We start from the raw sequence: 11,057 nt of genomic DNA on the forward strand, positions 1-11,057 counted from the left end.
ATCTGATGTGAGTTGGTTACTTTGCCTAATGAGTAACTTTGTAATCCAACATGATACCCGCGATGGGCAACCATGCTGTATAAGATCATTGATATTAGGTCTGGTTCCGTTCACCGGTGTTAAGAGATTGAATTGATAGCTTTGTATAACATTCAGGCAGTTAGAATTAGTTTTGGAGGACTGGAGGGGGAATTCTTACCTGGCATTTGAGATTATTGGTTGACATACATGCAAAACCATGGAACTTTATCAGTTCTTTACATAAGCATCAATAACTGCAACGGGTTATTGGTTGTGAAGTCTAACTTTATTTCTGCAGTAATAAATATTTTCAAACTTGACTGGCACTGTGCACTGATGAATCACTTATGAACTGCTTTTATTCCTGTATGTGATTGGCTAAACCTCTTCACCTTCTCTGTTCAACTGCAAAACCTTTTAGGAATACAGTAACCACTGTATATGTAAAATATGTTAGGAATAGATTTACTGTGGTTTTTCTGTCTTCTCCTGTAGCCTGGCAGCTGGAAGCACAGAGAACTGGGACCAGGTCACCAGGCAGCCATTCCTGTGCTGGCAGGTGGGAGCTGCCAACAGGTACTGACTCTGGCCAGCCCCATGCAGTGAAGTTCAGTAGCAGCCAGTGAACCATTTGAAGAGGTATTTCTTTCACGTCAGATTTGCTTGCCTTGTATTTTAAATACCAGCTTATCTACAAAAGAATATAAAAATCAGTCCAGATGTGGTATTTCAGACTGGTTAGTGCTGACCTCCATTAAAGCTGCTCTTAGTTCTACTAGTAGAAGGATGGGAGCGTTTTCAGTCTGTCTAAGTCTGACTGGACGTATAACTTTCTCAGATGCTTCTCTGAGAAGTTACATAACTAAGCTGCTGCTTTCTTTAACAAAAATGCAGCTTTTCTTTCAAGTGCAGACACAGCCCTTCCAGGAAGCACTATCATTGCTTGATGTTATATTTCTCTGTGCTAGAAGTATGGGTTTTTTTCAGTTGCTATTAAATTGTATTTTTCTGCAAGATTCTTAAATCTTGTTAGCAAGTTCAAAGTCCATAACTCTGTGCCAAAATTATTGCATTAAAATGTTTTCAAAGATACATAGCTGCATTATCTATCTTAAATTTCCTTCTCAATGCCGGAAAACAGTTTTGATGGTGAGGTGACAGTCTGTTTAAGCACAGAGCATTTGAATTACATCCTATCTGGCTTGGAGGTGGAGGACTGTCATTGACGAAAAGCTGATCCCAGCCGTTCTGAGCCTTATGAGGGTATTCTATAGATAATCTCATGGCTGCTCTTACTAATGGCTATGTCTTGAAGGCAAGCCAGTCCCCATCTAGCTGTGAGACTGGGAAGACACCATTGTCCCATACCTTGCAGGGGGATTTTTTTGTTGTTGTTCTTATGGAACTGCAAGAGTACATTGCAAATTTCTGAATTGTAGAATAATTCAGTGTAATAATTATTAAACAGTATCAGCCCTAGTGCAGACTTCAGAGCACTCCTCAGTATCCATACTTATCTCTTCTGTGGGGTAGGATGCTTATCCAGTGAGCAAAAAATAAAAAAGCAATGAAAGCCTCATTCTTCCACAAGACATTGTGGTAGTTTTGTATGAAGTGTTTCAGATGAAACTTGGTCTTTCTTTTTATTGTTAGGGATTAAAAGATTTCAATAAATAGCTCAGAGGCCTCTGCAAACAGCAGGATGGCAAAAGGCCGAACTAAAGAAACTCCCAAACAGGTCTTCCTCCCAGCTCTGAAAAAGAGCTAACCCAAAGATCCCGACTCTCCCTAAATATGAATCATGACACTAATGGCATGGAATATTCATATTGATCAGTCTGGATGTCAGGCAAGGTCTGCCCCATCTTTGACCCCTCACCGGCCACCTCACACCTGTGGGCAGAGCTTGGAATGCCCTTGGCTCCCAGACAGCTCTGTCCCGGGGTCATGTCTTCTTGTTCTCAAACTAAATCCAAATAATGACCGTGCTAGCTACAATAAAGAAAGGTTTCTAACTTCATGAAGGAAAATAAACTCATTTTCAGTCAAACCAGCACATCTAACAAAGTCTTGCCTGTGGCTGTTAATGCTGCCTCCCCTAAGGTTTACTGCTACCACAGCCGTTACTGTAGTGCGTTCATGCCATAGTTTTAAAGGAATGATGCAGCATAGCTGGTCTCACTGAGATTCCCTAGCTTGTCTCGTGTCAGTTCTCCCTTCTGGTAGTGGTGACAGCTTCCTTAGTGTAGAGAGAAGAACATAAGGATTTCTGTAAATAAATTTGCAAATATCCATGTTAATAATCAGTGTAACCAAATTCTCTCAGAGATCAATGTTTCTGGTGTATTTTTTCAGAAACTATTTAAAAACATCAATGAATAAGATGAGAATATTTGTTTAGAACTTCGTTTTGTCACTGAAAATCAGATTTGGAGTAGTGATGCAAGCTTGAAAATCTTTCAGGTCTGTTCATGGCTCTTACCATAATGCAGACTTTTAAGATTTCTTTATCCCATAGTTTGGCGATCAGTGTGAGTGCCATCCTGTGCCAGGCCTGCTGCAATTGACGTTTCACTACATTCAAAAGCTCCACCTACCAAATCTTTACGCAAGCAATAAAAAGAAAAAAAAAAAAAAAAACAGGAAGAATGCAATAAAAATGCGATTGAAACAAGTTACTCATTAATCTGTCTATTGTGGGCTATACTACCTGTCAGACAGAGCACTTCAGCAAATACTTTAGTAGTCTGGTTACATTTGAGCTTAAAAAAGAGGGAAGGAAGTAGCTGTCAGAACCCCATTGCTTCTTATCCCTTCTGCTGAGCAGGTCATGTAGCCATGGTAAATGCTACCTCAGCAGCCAAAGCCCATTGATTTCAGAACCATGTAGTTAACGCATCCAGTACTGCAGTTGTGCTGTTCTGTTTCCTTGATTGACAGGAGGAGCACAGTTGTCTCATGCAGCTCTCTGGATATTCGTTGTTAATAGCAAGAATAATTAATAAAATGAAAAGGAGACATAATTACTACATAGCTGCATGTGCTACTTGAAAAAAGTTTGTTGTCGTTTCACATCGCAGTTGAAATTCTTCGGCTTCTTGGTGAGTAACCTAAGCAGAATGCACAGCAAGACTGATTAGACTGACTTGTTTAATCCAAAAGCAGCACATTTAGGTTAAGAAACCTGGAGACAATATTGTACTGACACTGTCCATTATCTCTGGAGAAAAAGAAACTTCGTGGGTCAATAGACCTGTCCCTACAAGCCTGCTTTTTTCCTTCATAGCAAGCAGTAAATCTGTGTGCAGGTGCATGGTACATTAATACATAAATTTGTTTCCTGCCTTATCCAGGGAAGATATTTCATGTGACATCATATTTATCAAAAGAATGCATTAGCTTTCATTTGTAGGTTTTCTACCAGCCCAAACAGACAAACTCAGAAGGTAAAATATTGTACACATTTCTTTGGCTTTTAAATGCCAAGTTAGATATCTGTGGTTTCATGCCACTCTGTATACGTGCATATGCACGTCAGACTGTGGCAGAAACTCTGGGCTCTAGCATTCTGTACTGGCAAAACCCTCTTGAAGGCTTTGTTTGGTACAGCCTCTTGGTCCACGGAAGGACAACAGCCGTCTGTCTCTCTATGTCTCTTCTTGTTGATCAGCCTAGGCTTCCACTCCCTCTGCCATTTTGAACTCAATCTGTACACACTGAGATGGCTGCTTGTTATTGTATTATGGTTTTCTGGATGACAGTACCATTAGGAAAATAAAGCTTAGTGCTGAGGACCTCTTTGAAAATTACCTGTAGTCATGCTGTCACTACAGCCATTCATTTAATCTCCTTAGAAGGTTAAAGATCTGTTCCCTGGGTGGGCACTGGCTGCTAGGCACACAGGACACAGCAGGGACAGTTGTCTAGTTGAACTAGAAATGTTTACTGAAGGTTTGTTTGAATGCAAATATTAATGAAAACATTAAGTATTATATGTAAGCCTTTGTGCAAAAACAATAGGCTTTTAATATGTTTTTATGATTCGTTAAAGGGAGAGATCTCAGGTTCTAGAATTTAAATGTGTGCTTCTGACCTGGAAAAGCAAGTCTTGGCCTGCCTGGCAGAAACAAATCTCCTCGTAACAGCCATTCCCTTTCACTCAATCAACATCTTTTTTGGAGTCGAGTCACTTTGCCTTACATTTCGTCTAAAGCTACTTGAAAGGGCAAAAAAAAGACAACAATGTAGACAGTCATATTTAATCAAGAATTTGTGACATTCCTTTGTGTTGCGAGGCATTATTTGTTCCCCAGCTAGTACCTCAACTGAGCCTAATTAAGTAATGAAGTTCAGATCTTGTAAGAACTTACTTAAAATGTGGTTTATGTTATTTTGCACTGAAACAGTGTTGATGTATTTTTAAACAAACAGAACATCACAAAAAAAACCCTGCACAGCTATTTCACAGAATCATTGATTTTAATTGAAATTTTACAGCTGTGTTCCAGACTGCTGTAGTAATAGTATGCGGATTCCTGTGACTGAACTTTAATCTGTAAGTGATTTTAAACTTAATTTTCATGGGCCATTTCAGAGGTGTCATGATGTTAAACAAAAAGGAGATATTTTTTGGAGTATGCAGTTACCAGCCTGCAGATTTGCCACAGAAACCTGTTATTTAAGGATTTTTAGAGTAAGTTTAGATGGTGCTTTATTAGATTCTGCAAAACTTTCAGAATTATCCCCCAGGATTCTTAGGGACATATTTAAGGTATGACAGCCTCCCCATACTTTGGCAGAGGCTGGGAGATTAATCTGAACCATGGGACTGTTTGTGTTCTGAGTCACTAAAGTGGAAAAAAGCACATAATGATGGGAAACAATGAAGCAGAACAGACTGGCTCTTGCATGAAACCTTTTACCAGTATTCCTAGGAAAAATTCCCTGAGGACTTTTGGCAGCTTCCATCTTTTATAGCTGATTCTGCCCTTCGGCAAGACAAACCAAACTCTGTGGTGATTATTTCTGCTGGTCTGTTCTGGATGATGTCAGGGGAATCCTACGTGCACTGGTAACGTTTCCTACAGTGTTTCCCAGTGTGGTGGCAGTCTGGGCATCGTCATTGTAGAACTGACAGCTGTGATCGTTTTAAGCGCTGTGTCATCTAAATGGGTTCAAAATCTCTCTTAATGCTGTAGTATATACTGGTAGTCTGTTTATGATAGCAGCATCTTGCTGATGTTTCTGGGAAATCTGAACGCATCACAGTAGTTTTGAGATATGTCTTTTTAACCTGTTAGCATATATAGGACCAAAGACAGCATGATATCTAGTTTCAGATGGAATTGCAACTCTCCAACCGTAAGCAGATTAAACTGTGCTTGAAGGTATTCATTATAACCTAAGAACAGAAAGTAATGTCACCTTTAATGCCTGACTATGCTTTACAGACCTTGTTTTATCTCAGATTGCATGATCTTGCCACAAAAAGGCAGCTGGCTCTCAAGCGGGGCATCAGGAAGTCCCCAAGGGACTGAGGAAGTTCAGTGAAACATAGTGACACACATAGTGACTGTTTGTATGTCCTGCCTCTGTTTCATTCAGTGTAAAGAGCCTGAGCTTATTCATGCTGCCAATACTAGTACAAGGCATTTGGCAAATGTGTTTCATTTCTGTTTATGTATCTAGGCAACCACTCCTAGTCATATACTAGATGATTACTTTTTTGAGGCACACTGGAAAACCAGCAGGCTAGTGATTCATGTTTTAGTTTAGAAATTGAACTGAACTCAAGGCACTGTTAGTAGTTATGATGAATGTATGCCGGAGGAGTTACATGTGTATTAGAGAACAGAAAAGTATCTGAATTGCTGGGTTACCATTTGTTCATAATGCATATTTCTCACTGAATCTCTGTATCACTTGAATATATCTCTGTATCTTTGACTTACTCTAGTTAGCATACCAAACAGAAGGAAAGAAGATGCCGTAGCCTGGACTGAGTCATGAAGGAAATAAGCTTATAGCACCTTTGAGGTTGCTGGCCCGTGTTGTTACCTGTGTCAGCTAGATAAGAGGAACAAAGGATCTTGCTTCATTCTGAGCATCTGGACAGAGCATAGATGATTCGGACAGCTAGTTCAATGGGATTCCATCATAGTGACTCAGACTTTATAGGTTTTGACAATTGATAGTGGCTTTAATTAAGCTGTGTGTGTGGCCTGAGACAACTTTCTTTAGTATTAGATTTGTGCATAGTTAAAGGAGTTTCTTTCTGACCAAGTCCTGCAACTACAATCTTAGCTAATATTTTGCTTTGTTACTCCCTTGTCTTGATTCCGATCCCAAGTCACCCAAGCATCTGGTTCTTTGTGGAGGGCAAGCTCCTTGTGCCCATAGGCTTAGAGTGAAAGTATCCACTGAGGTTGTGAGATAAAAGGATGAGCATAGTGGTGTTATTTGCACTGGTGTTGATGAAAATCTTTGAAGAGAAACTAGAGTTCAAATGAAGGCTATGGTGAGACATGCATGAAAGTGTCAGAGGAGGGATACTGAACAGCAGACAAATTAATTTGCAAATATAGAGTTGAGAAGTAGCTGAAGACAAATACAGTGATGAAACAGTATTAAGACATAAGAGGCGACTTTTGGAAATCACATGCAAGATGCGGCTAACTGGTGGGAGAGAGGGGCAGATGTTTTACTAGCTGTGAAAAGTATTTGCTGTCAGGTTCTAGTGTGGTGTGTAAAGCGCTTCAAGATTCTGCATGGGAAGTAACTGTAGAACACAGCTCCTGTCACGTCTTTGTCAGTTGGTGATTGCTAAAATATGTCCTTTAAAAAACGCTACATCAGCTTTCCTGTAATGTAGGCTTTATACAGATGGAGATAAAGTGGAAACAATATGATGAATCTAATTTATTCTTGTGTGTTGATGAAGTAGTTTATATTGGTTAGTGTTTTCTTTAGCAGATGCAATACTTTGGTTTTGGCTTAAAGAGTTAACAGTCAAAAGATAAGACCTGATCAGTGAGAAGGCAACAGTCCAAGATCACACAGCAAACCATAGCACTGCCAGGCATACAGTCCAGGTGTCCAGTTTCTAACCTGGATGTCCTGTTGGTAAGCATACTGTCTGCACCCAGACTGAACTAGCAAATGCCAGCTACCTTACCTATTATAATGCTTCATTTGTTAAATACACATGTAACAAAATATTAGACATCTGGCTAACACACATGATCATTCCAGAGATAAATCTAGGTCTTTAAAAGGGATTATTTCAAGTAAGTGAAATTCTGAGTGGAGAATAATGTTTGTACAGGAATGTGCATGTGGTGTAGGAATGAGATTGCACAGAATAGAACTGATCCGAGGGCTTAGGTTGTTAGTTGCAGCACCCAACAAGATGTCTGGTCCTCTGGCATTGTGTTAGATAAAAGATGGCATTGATATTCTGGTATTCAATCTGTTTTTCAAAAACATATATTGGAATTACACTTCTGTAAGATTTAAAATAAATCATTATGGATGTTACTGAAAAACATTGCATTTTCACACCTCAAAAAAAAAAAAAAAAAAATGTTTAAAGTTTTACTAGTGCAGCCTGGCTGTGCTTTCAGGAGTCCTTCCTCCTTTCTTCTATAGCCATAGACATAATAACTTGTCAGGCTGTTATCCTGGGAATGCAACTAGCATAACTTTAAGTTACATCTAACTTTCTCTGTAACCTGTGATTACTGTAATTGCTAATAACAAATCTATGTGTATTTGTATCATGGCAGTTCCCAAATTAGTTAATTAATCAAGGTGCAAAAATAACTGCCAGAGGTCTGCCTGATCCATTTGTTAACCAGAATGGAATTCGTATCATCCCCTTGCAACATACATTCAGGAAAGCAGTGCTGTACATAGAGGCTCAGCCACACCTAAACCAGGAAGTCCTTTCTCCTGATCCCCTCTTTTTGTTTGTTTGGTTTTTGTATATTGAAGAAAATAAGTAAGCAACACGTATTGACAGAATTGTGGCCTTCATAACTCCAATATTAACACATCTTCGGTTCTTTGTAGACAGTATGCAGAAAGAGTGTGAGCAAGATCTGTGTAGAGGCAGGAGCCAAAAAAATCAGAGACAGAAGTGAGAGAAAAATCTGTTGAGAGCTGGAGTGACCCCATATGCACTAATGTTATTGTTTGGGTCAGAGAGGAGCTTAATTGAATATTCAGGTTAAGCACATCAAGTCTCCAGTAGTATAACATAAGGAGATGATGACAAGAAAAATCAAAAGTGTTGATGAGATGGAAGACAACGGTATATTGAGTTAGAGGGAGGAGGAAGATAACATTAGTATAAAAAAATATTAATCAGTAACAAAATAATGGGAGAGTTAGCAATGGTAATGTCATTGAGAGGGTGGAATAAATAGATCTGCAGAATGTCTGTAGATAATAGGATGAACCACAGTCACAATTGGCTGTCAGAAGGGAAGAATGAGTAGTTAGCACAATTATATTTGTTTTTCCATCCACAGGACTTTGGGGAGCTCCAGTCACCAGAAATACTCTCTCTTTGATTTCTGTGGTCAGCATGTAGGAACCTGGAGATCCCACACAGGTAATCACAGCTCAACTAGTTACTGGTTATTTGAAATAGACCTTCTATGCAGATATTTTAAGGGGGTGTGGGGACTAAGCAATGTGAAAACAAATTGAAAACCTTTCTTGGAACTGCCTTACTTGCAGGCTAGTTGCAGCATGTTTGTTCCAGTAAATCATCTGTGAGCCAGGCGCAGAGAGGCACTGAGCTTGTGGTAAGTGCAATCCTTGTCCCAGGCTTTTATCCAGCCTAAAGCTGACAGTTGTTACTTTAAGGTAGTGCTTAGGAGCAGTGTTTGTACACCAGAACCTCTTGTGATAGGTGCTGCACAAACCCTCCAAGCTTTCGGTAGATCTTCAGAAATAACCCATGTGATTTACAAGCTTATGTCTCATTTTAAAAAGTGACGCAGGCACTTGGCTGTTGTGCTCCTCTTGAATCAGTTTCCTTTCCCTGTTTGGCAGATAGCAGAAGTCTTTCCTATTTGCACAATCTGACTGCTGCCTTCTTCAACTCACTGGTTTTGTGGAGTTTTTGCTTAAGCATGTGCAGACTATATTGTATTTCCGTGAGCAGGATCACCAGGCCTTGGTATTAGGGGATGGTTGGTTGTTCTGCCAAAAGTGTTAATGTGTTTCTGCTGTTCGTACTACTTAGATTTCCCAGCTGGTAGAAGTGCCTTTGGTGTCAGTTGACCTACATAAGGGAAGAGCAATTGAGAGAATTCATAATATGTTTGAATATAATGTTTGTATCTTCATTACTCTGAATATGGTTGCTCTTTTTTTTTGTTCCTCGTCAGTCTTTTTTCTTTTGAAATCACTTCAGCAGTCCCTGAAGCTTGTGTAAGTTCAGAGAGACTGCTGTCTAGTTTAAACTGAGGTGAATGTATGATTCTGGGATTGAATAACTGATTAAGTTGGATATTGGAGACAACATCTCTGTTCCCTTTCTGAAGCTGTTGGAATTGCTGGAAAATCTTCTTATGCTGCAGTTAATGCAGCGATAACAGTTCACTTGATGTCAAACCTATTGCAAACTGTTCATATGAAGATCTAGTTAACCAAAATAAATGGTGGTATATGAGCTACTTCAAAGTTAAGGAAGTACTGAGTTATTAAAAAGAGAACTATTTTCTAAGGAAACAGGAGTAGCAGTGTCATTGGAACAGGCTGCACTACAGGACTGAGAGGTAAATGGACCTTCAGTTAAGTGAATGAATGTGTTCATCTCTGAATTAATTCAGCAGATTTTATACAAGAATGCAACATATATGTTGCATGTTTGCAATACATTACATATGCATTTTTCAGCTGAGGGTGTTGTTATGCTTTTCTGCCTTTGCTTTAAGAATGTTTGACAAGAGATAGAGGTAAAAAAACCCTATCCCTGAGGGACTGTGCATCCATTAGTAGGCAGATCGGCTGTCTGGCTTCTACTCTGCTGCTTATTCCTGTTTAAAGCCCCTAATAAATACTGCAGTACAGAATGGCTGTTACATTTAGGACTAAGTATTTTTGGTCTGTGAATCACCTTTCCAAATAGCCAATGTTTTTTTTCCTAAGAAACCTGAAAAGCAGGGGGAAATTATCTGCTTAACTGTTAGTGACAGGCACTGGTGGAAGTGAGATACACAGGAATTAATTTTTAAAGACAGGTTCATTAATACACAGAGAAATAACCCTAGTGGCCTTGCCAAAAAGAAAGCTACCGTGTCAAATTAGTGCAATACTGGCATTGATGATGTTTTCTGACAGAATGCTGTGCCATGATATGCCTTTTCCTATGGTTGTCCCCTTCCTGTCACTTCTGTTTATTTAGAAAAGGGCTACTAACATTATTTTCACTTTTTGCAATGACTAATTCACCGGTTCACTCTGTTGCCTCCATGGGATGTTTGAAATCTAGTGCAGTATTTCTTAGTATTTCTCTCTTACTGTATCTTGATCTTGTTTCATCCCAGCAATTACTTTTGTATCTCAGCCCATGTTATGTCTCTTTTTGTGCTTGCCTGCTTTTGCCACCATTGCTTTTATGCACCTGGCCAAGCCTAAAATTTTTTTACACTCTTTGTCTGCCAGAAGATGTCTATGTTGATGCCTACAAAAAATCCATATAGCAGAGGCAAATCTCTCTTCACAGAATCAAAACTACGTACTCTTGAAAGAAGAACTCTTGCCTGCAGGGGATTAATAAAACCACACTTAGAGTAATAACTGCATGTGTTGGGAATGAGAAGTGCTTGCTTTTTTCTGAAATATCTGAGGTTGATCACCACTAAATTGGCCATGCTGTTGTGGTGAAACAGTAATCTAAAGTGATCTAACCTAAGATCTTCTTTTGCAAATACTACTTAACTTTTGTTACCAGTGTAACATCTGGGCTTCCATAATTTATTTTTCACTGGTCAGACTGGCAGAAGTTTTGATTTCCCCTCCCC

At 39.3% G+C, this 11,057-nt stretch overlaps 1 protein-coding gene across 1 annotated transcript in view; it reads left to right on the forward strand.

Moving 5' to 3' along the window:
- Positions 1 to 11,057, forward strand: part of ICE2 (interactor of little elongation complex ELL subunit 2) — a 41,959-nt gene that overhangs the window by 25,189 nt on the left and 5,713 nt on the right. The window contains exons 15-16 of the transcript XR_011741003.1: positions 8,553 to 8,635; positions 8,764 to 8,831. The gene's annotated coding sequence lies outside the window, so the exon portion shown is untranslated. The remainder of the gene's footprint in view (positions 1 to 8,552; positions 8,636 to 8,763; positions 8,832 to 11,057) is intronic.

The sequence above is a fragment of the Patagioenas fasciata genome, chromosome 12, assembly GCF_037038585.1.
Source record: "Patagioenas fasciata isolate bPatFas1 chromosome 12, bPatFas1.hap1, whole genome shotgun sequence".
Taxonomy (NCBI): Eukaryota; Metazoa; Chordata; class Aves; order Columbiformes; family Columbidae; genus Patagioenas; species Patagioenas fasciata.